The following is an 8,989-nucleotide window of genomic DNA, read 5'->3' as shown; positions in this document are numbered from 1 at the left end:
AGGGGATGCAGAGAGACGTAGAATGAATGAAGGCCCTTGGAACAAGTGCATCCTTGTGTCTAGCTGGTACCTGTTGGGCTACTAGGGCTGCATGTGTGAGATACACAATGGATTTCACACTTACATCCCTGGACTTAAAGGACATGAACTTGAGCAAATTCCTGGGAGACAGTAGAGGGCAGGAAGGCCTGGCGGGCTGCAGTCCATGGGGTCACAAAGAGTGACACGCTCTAGCAACTGAACTATATATATATATATATATAATGAGATACATATTATGAGATGTGTATGTATTATAAGATATATATATATATCTTATGAATAATTTTATATTGGTTCCAGGTCAAAACAGTATATTTTGGATATATTCGGTTAAATATTATTAAGATTAATTTTGCCTTTGTTTTTTACCTTTTTGATACAGCTATTAGAAAAATTTCAAATACCTTTAAGGTTTGTGTTTATACTATTTATGTTGGTCACCACTGTCCTAACAGGCCAATTGCTCCCCTAGATCCAGCAGTCTGATAGGGCTCCTGCTTCTCAGAGTATTTCTTTTATTTAGTTGTTATCCTCTGCTTTCTGAAAGTCAGAGGAAGCACAGACAATTATCAGAAGGGCCAGATTAGGTCTATAAGAGGAGGGTGTATGGGGAAGTGCCGACACCCCCATGAATGACGGATTAAAGGCAGAGCCTCTGTCATATAGGATTTCACCCTTGTCGGTACAAAGAATAAACTGAGCCTTAAGCTGGCAAACAGGAGAGGGAATTAAATAGCAGTGAGCAGGCCCGGTCATGTTCCGAGAAGAAAACACTGCTGTCAGATAAATCTGGGTTTGGTTTCAGGCTCTGCCATCTCCGGTAATTGACTTAATCCTGATGAGCCTCAGTTTCCTCAGTGGGAAAAGATGAGCAGGGTGCGGCTCAAATTATTACTCAAGTAAAGATAGTAACAGCACACATGTCTGTAATGCTTAGTATGTTCCTGGCTGTTCTAAGTACTTCGTGCATCATAATTGAGTCTTCATGACAGCTCTAGCATCAGTATTGTTATTGGTACCAAAGGAAAAGCAGGCATGGGGCAGCTAAATGGCCAGGATGGCTCACACCCAGGCAGCGAGCTTCATCTCTCTCCTCTGCAGCCAGGATGCAGTGAATACAAATTAGTTTGCTTGCCATTTGTCCTCCCCTCTCATCAGCGCCCTGCACCGCTAGGTTAAGACGGCCTTGGACAGTGTTCCCTTCCCAAGACCCGTAGAGTAAGGAGACCAGCAGGCCGCCAACGTGGGGCCAGCGGCTCTGAGGTGCGGCTGAGCCGTGCTGGGTGGCCTGGCCTTGGCCCCACTCACCTGCACGCAGGCTCCAGTCTAGCCACGGCCGTTCCCTGTGTCTGTCGCGCTCAACCTTGTAGTTGCCAAACTGTCCTGAGCCGGGGCTCTGAGAGACAAAACAGAAACGGCCGCAGATTGTTGAGCCTGGGACCCAAAAACCGAACAGCCCTGGGGGTTTCCAAGAGGGGTGCATGCTCTTTCAGTCCCACGCTGCCCTGGGGAGAATTTCAACTCCTCAATTTCATTTCAGAAGCGACCATTGTGCCACCCTAGTTTCTCTGTGCTTTTCCCATCTCCAGAGGCCCCTGCCCTGGATTCCAAGGTCTGCCAGCTTTTTTTTTTTTTTTTGTCTTTGTCCTTATAAAGGCTCAACGAGGGACTTCCCTGGTGGTCCAGTGGCTAAAAAGAACTTGGCCATCCCAAGGCAGAGGGCCGAGGATCCCTGACCAGGGAACTAGATCCCATATGCTGCAGCTAAAGATCCCACGTGCCACAACTCAGAGCCAGTGCCACCAATTAAATAAATATTTGTTAAAGGAAAAAGAAAAGGCTCAACGAAATGAGTTTCTACAGTAGTGGGGTTGTAAGTCATTTTTTCTCTTTAAAACAAAATTCCTTAATAGCTGCTACAATGTTTGTGAAACAATAGCAAACAATTTTAGAAGCAAAATAAACATCAGTTGTGCATTTAGCCAAAGTGGAACCAAGCAAGCCAGTGTGTAGATGGAAGGGAGGTTTTGGTAGACCATTTCTTGGCGTTATGTCTAAAGTTTCCACTGGCTAAAGACAGCTGCACCTGCTTCAGATTTCCAAGGAGTACTTTTCAGACTATCACCACCTACTTGTGCTGAGTGTATATGCTTCCTGTGGAACCCAAGATTGTGGTTTCAAAGATAACCTAGTTCCAGCAAGCTTTCCAATGCCAGAAATCTTTCTACTTTCCCCACTGGCAAATGCTCATCTAAACTGAGGGTTGGTGGTCCTGTGGTTAAGACTCCGGGCTTCCAGCGTAGAGGACAGGAGCACAGAAACTAAGTCTGGTGAAGGAACTCAGATCCCGCATGCCTTGCAGCAAGGCCACGCCGCCTCCCCTCCCCAGAACAACACAAAGTAAAACTGAAGGTTGGTGTTTCCCTGAAGTATTCATTGCAACTATTAACCCCAAAACCAGAGGAGTGGCACTTTTCACTCTAACACTAAAGAGAGTTTTCCAAGTAAAAATATCTTCATCCCCAACATATCTTCACCCAGACTAGCATATTTAAATCCACAATGTTCAACAAGAGAGAGAAAGTTACATTAGTAGCCAAATTCTCTGGAGAAATAGAAGCAATAGGAGGAAGACAGAAAGAGAGACAGAGAGAGAGAGAGGAATTTATTTGAAGAAATTGGCTCGCACAGTTGTGCGTCCTGGCGAGTCCCAGCCTGTAGGACGTGCCAGCAGGCTCGGAATGGGGAAGAGCTGGTGCTGGAGCCTTGACTCTGAAGACAGCCTGGAAGCTGAACTCCTTTCTCGGGGAACCTCAGTGTTTCCTCGTAAGGCCTTCAACTGACTGGGTAAGACCCACCCACACTATCAAGGATAATCTGCTTTACTTATTGCCTACTGACTTAAACGTTAATCACATCTAGAAAATACCTTCTCAACAACATTCAGACTAATACTTGACCAAAAACTGGGTACCAGGGCTTAGCCAAGTTGACTACTAAAATTAATTGTCATAGTTCAGTTCAGTTCAGTGGCTCAGTCGTGTCCAACTCTTTGAGACCCCATGGACTGTAGCACACCAGGCCTCCCTGTCCATCACCAACTCCCGGAGCTTACTCAAGCGCATGTGCATCGAGTCGGTGATGGACTATCCAACCATCTCATCCAATTATCTCATCCTCTGCCACCGCTTTCTCTTCCTCCTCTCAATATTTCCCAGCATCAGGGTCTTTTCCAATGAGTCAGTTCTTCGCATCAGGTGGCCAAAGTATTGGAGTTTCAGCTTCAGCATCAGTCCTTCCAATGAACACTCAGGACTGATCTCCTTTAGGATAGACTGGTTGGATTTCCTTGCAGTCTAAGGGACTCTCAAGAGTCTTCTCCAACACCACAGTTCAAAAGCATCAATTCTTTGGCACTCAGCTTTCTTTATGGTCCAACTCTCACATCCATACGTGACTACTGGAAAACCCATAGCCTTGACTAGCTGGACTTTTGTTGGCAAAGTAATGTCTCTGCTTTTTAATGTGCTGTCTAGGTTGGTCATAGCTTTTCTTCCAAGGAGCAAGCATCTTTTAATTTCACGGCTGCAGTCACCATCTGAAGTGATTTTGGAGCCCGAAAAAATAAAGTGAGCCACTGTTTCCACTGTTTCCCCATCTATATGCCATGAAGTGATGGGACTGGATGACATGATCTCAGTTTTCTGAATGTTGAGCTTTAAGCCAACTTTTTCACTCTCCTCTTTCACTTTCATCAAGAGGCTTTTTAGTTCCTCTTCACTTTCTGCCATAAGTGTGACGTCCTCTGCATATCTGAGGTTATTGATATTTCTCCCAGCAACCTTGATTCTAGCTTGTGCTTCCTCCAGCCAGCGTTTCTCATGATGTACTCTGCATATAAGTTAAATAAGCAGGATGACAATATACAGCCTTCACGTACTCCTTTTCCTATTTGGAACCAGTCTCTTTTTCCATGTCCAGTTCTAACTGTTGCTTCCTGACCTGCATGCAGATTTCTCAAGAGGCAGGTCAAGTGGTCTGGTATTCCCATCTCTTTCAGAATTTTCCACAGTTTATTGTGATCCACACAGTCAAAGGCTTTGGCATAGTCAATAAAGCAGAAATAGATGTTTTTCTGGAACTCTTGCTTTTTCAATGATCTGGTGGATGTTGGCAATTTGATCTCTGGTTCCTCTGCCTTTTCTAAAACTAGCTTGAACATCTGGAAGTTCATGGTTCATGTATTGTTGAAGCCTGGCTTGGAGAATTTTGAGCATTACTTTACTAGCATGTGAGATGAGTGCAATTGTGTGGTAGTTTGAGCATTCTTTGGCATTGCCTTTCTTTGGGACTGGAATGAAAACTGACCTTTTCCAGTCCTGTGGCCACTGCTGAGTTTTCCAAATTTACTGGCATATTGAGTGTAGCACTTTCACAGCATCATCTCTTAGGATTTTAAATAGCTCCATTGGAATTCCATCACCTCCACTGGCTTTGTTGGTAGTGATGCTTCCTAAGGCCCACTTGACTTCACATTCCAGGATGTCTGGCTCTAGGTGAGTGATCACACCATCGTGATTATCTGGGTTGTGAAGATCTTTTTTGTACAATTCTTCTGTGTATTCTTGCCATCTCTTCTTAATATCTTCTGCTTCTGTTAGGTCCATACCATTTCTGTCCTTTATCGAACCCATCTTTGCATGAAATGTTCCCTTGGTATCTCTGATTTTCTTGAAGAGATCTCTAGTCTTTCCCATTCTGTTGTTTTCCTTTATTTCTTTGCACTGATCACTGAGGAAGGCTTTCTTATCTCTCCTTGCTATTCTTTGGAACTCTGCATTCAAATGGGTATATCTTTCCTTTTCTCCTTTGCTTTTCTTTTTCCCTCTTTTCACAGCTATTTGTAAGGCCTCCTCAGACAGCCATTTTGATTTTTTGCATTTCTTTTTCTTGGGGGTGGTCTTGCTCCCTGTCTCCTGTACAATATCATGAACCTCTGTCCATAGTTCATCAGGCACTCTATCAGGTCTAGTCCCTTAAATCTATTTCTCACTTCCACTGTATATCATAAGGGATTTGATTTAGGCCATACCTGAATGGTCTAGTGGTTTTCCCCACTTTCATCAATTTAAGTCTGAATTTGGCAATAAGGAGTTCATGATCTGAGCCACAGTCAGCTCCTGGTCTTGTTTTTGCTGACTGTATAGAGCTTCTCCATCTTTGGCTGCAAAGAATATAATCAGTCTGATTTTGGTGTTGGCCATCTGGTGATGTCCATGTGTAGAGTCTTCTCTTGTGTTGTTGGAAGAGGGTGTTTGCTATGACCAGTGCGTTCTCTTGGCAAAACTCTATTAGCCTTTGCCCTGCTTCATTCTGTACTCCAAGGCCAAATTTGCCTGTTACTCCAGGTGTTTCTTGACTGCCTACTTTTGTATTCCAGTCCCCTATAATGAAAAAGACATCTTTTTTGGGTGTTCGTTCTAAAAGGTCTTGTAGGTTTTCATCGAACCCTTCAACTTCAGCTTCTTCAGCATTACGGGTCGGGGCATAGACTTGGATTACCATGATGCTGAATGGTTTGCCTTGGAAATGAACAGAGATCATTCTGTTGTTATTGAGTTGCATCCAAGTACTGCCCTAAAAATCCAGCATATTCCACCTATTTATTCCTTCCTCCTTCTCTCAGCTGGTGGCAACCACTGACCATTTTACTGTCTCCATAATTTTGTCTTTTCCAGAATGTCACATAGTCGCAATCAAAAGGTATGTAGCCTTTTCAGACTGGCTTCTTTCGCTTCCTACTGTGCCTTCCATACCTTTTCATGACTTGATGGTTCATCTCTTTTTAGGACAAATAATGTTTCATTTTCCAGATATAGTGTATTTATCCATTCATTTATTAAAGGGTATCTTAGTTACTTTCAACTTTTGTTACAAACAAAACGCCAGAGGCATACATAGGCACGTTTGTTTTTTATTTTTTTGGCTGTGACGTGGCCTGTGGGATCCTACTTTCCTGACCAGAAATGAACCCGGGCCCACATCAGTGACAGCGCCGAGTCTAACGACTGGACTGGCGGGGAATTCCCTGGCATGCACAGAATTCATGTGGATTCGTTTCCAACCCCTTTGGAGCAGGCTGGTTGGTTCATATGGTTACAAGTGTGTATACTTCTGAAAGAAACCCCTAAGAAACCCCCAAACTGTCTTCCTAAGTGGCTGTACCAATTCTGTGTTCCCATCAACAGAAAATGACGGTTCCCGTTGCTCCACGTCCTCACCAGCATTTGGTGGTGTCAGTGTTTTGGATTTTAGGCATCCTGTCGGGTAGGTAGTGGTACATTATTCTTCTTTTCATTTGCAGTTCCCTAGTAACCTGTGAGGTTCAGCATCTCTTGGCATGTTTATCTGCCATCTGTGTGTCCTTGATGAGGTGACCGTTAAGATCTTTTGTCCATTTTTTAATTGGATTGTTTTGTTTTCCTGTTGGTAAGATTTCTTTGTATATTCTGAATAAAGTTCATATAATTTTCACATGTCACATTCTTTCAACTTCTCTCACCAGTTTTAAAATGTAAAATCATTTGTAGCTTGTGAGCCATACAAGGACATGTCAAGGAGCAGAGTCAACCCATAGGTCACAGTTTGTCTTAGAAGTTTGGGCTTTCTTCTTAGAACCATTGGGGAATCAGCCAATGGTTACATGCAGCAAAGAGATGTGGCTTAGTGCACGCTTTATCACTCTGCCTCTGCTGAAGAGAGGGCAGGAGCAAGGTGTATGAGGAAGCTTGGGGCAAAGACACTTATTAGAGTTTGTTGCAGTGATCCAGGTGAGGGGTGGGGCTGGCTTAAACTAATTAAGTTTTGATGCAGCTGAGTAGAGCTGGGTTCTAAAATCCACTGTGGACAGTGACTGCAGCCATGAAATTAAAAGATGTTTGCTCCCTGGAAGAAAAGGTATAATAAACCTAGACAGCGTATTAAAAAGCAGAGACATCACTTTGCTGACAAAGGTCCGTCTAGTCAAAGCTATGTTTTTTCCAGTGGTCATGTGTGGATGTGAGAGTTGAACCATAAAGAAGGCTGAGCACCAAAAAATTGATGCTTTTGAACTGTGGTGTTGGAGAAGACTCTTGAGAGTCACTTGGACTGCAAGGAGATCTAACCAGTCCATCCTAAAGGAGATCAGTCCTGAGTGTTCATTGGAAGGATTGATGTTGAAGCTGAAATTCCAATACTTTCGCCACCTGATGCAAACGGCTGACTAAAAGACCCTGATAGTGGGAAAGATTGAGGGCAGGAGGAGAAGGGGATGACAGAGGATGAGATGGTTGGATGGCATCACCAATTCAACGAACGTGAGTTTGAGCAAGCTCTGGGCTACGGTGATGGACAGGGGAGCTTGACGTACTACAGTCCGTGGGGTCGCAGAGTCGGACGTGACTTAGTGACTGAACCACAACAAAGAGCTGGGTATATTTCAGGAACATTTAAGAAATAGGAGAGACAGAACCTCCGGCCTGACATGGAGGACCAGAGGAGGGGAGACTCAGAGATGATCCCGAGATGTCTGCCTCAGCCAGTGAATCAGTGCTGCTGCCCTTCCCTGAGTCAGAGGACGCGGGAGGAGCGGTGCGGGTGGGTGGATGAGGGGCCGTGACTCATCCACGAGGGGCTGTCAGCTGTCTGCTGGTTTAGAGCTCAAGAGACAGCTAAAGGTTTTGAAATCATCAGCTTATTAATTATAAAGCCATGGGAGGGAGTGAAATCCCTCCTGGCTGTGGGCGTTGAGAGAGAAGCAAAGGGGAAGCAGGAGGATGGCGCGAGGAAGAGAGGAGAACAAGAAGGGAAGAGGAGAGGGGACCAGGAGGGACGTCAGGGGGCAGGCAGCTCAGCAGGAGAGGGTGGAGGCCGCCGGAGCGCGGGGAGCACGTGTCCAGAGATGGAAACAGAGGCTGCCGAGAAGTGGAGCAAGAAACGGAGAGGCAGGGCTGCTCAGAACTCAGGCGGGGACCTGGGAACCAAGACGACACTTAGGACCCAAAGAGGGGAAGGGTGCTCACAGCATCTCCACATGGACTCTTTGCATGACCAGCCAGCAACAGATTGTTGTTGCTGTCCAGTCACTAAGTCAGGTGCGACTCTCTGCAGCCCCAGGGACTGCAGCACGCCAGGCCTCCCTGTCCGTCACCAACTCCCGGAGTTTACTCAAATTCATGTCCATGGAGTCAGTGATGCCATCCAACCGTCCCATTCTGCCCCGTCCCCTTCTCTTCCTGCCCTCAGTCTCTCCCAGCATCAGGGTCTTGTCTGATGAGTCAGCTCTTCGAATCAGGTGGCCAAAGTATTGGAACTTCAGCTTCAGCAGCAGTCCTTCCGATGAACACCCAACCCAGGACTGATCTCCTTCAGGATGGACTGGTTGGATCTCCTTGCAGTCCAAGGGACTAGAGATTAGAGGTGAAATAATCACGAGGTTATTGTGCTGATTAAAGTCGTGTGAAACTTGTCTCCCTCGAAAGGCACAGGGAAAAGACTACCGAGGCCGCGTTGTTTCTATTAAGAGCTTTTCTACTCGTGTTCCATGAAGCGAACCCTTAGTAGTGCCCTCCCAGCCGCTTCCACACTGTGCTTTTGGGTGTTGCCCCCCCAAATGGCACATTCTCAAGCCTGGTTCTCAGGTCTTCCCAGGAGTTCCGTGAGTTATCCGATATACGTTCAATAAATTCCTTTTCTATTTATGTCATCAAGGAATTGTTCCTTTGCTTACTAATAGAACTCTGACTGATAGAAGTCCCTGATCTTGTCCTAGAAAATAACAATGTAAAAATCTCCAGGCTCCTATTGGATAAGTTAAGAAATGATTTATTCATTAACATGCCGTCTTCATGTCAACCCAGAAAGGAAGATGGGGCTTGCCTGGCGGTCCAGTGGTTAAGACTCTGGG

This window comes from Cervus canadensis, chromosome 1 (genome assembly GCF_019320065.1).
Source record: "Cervus canadensis isolate Bull #8, Minnesota chromosome 1, ASM1932006v1, whole genome shotgun sequence".
Classification (NCBI taxonomy): Eukaryota; Metazoa; Chordata; class Mammalia; order Artiodactyla; family Cervidae; genus Cervus; species Cervus canadensis.
This window is presented reverse-complemented; position numbering follows the sequence as displayed.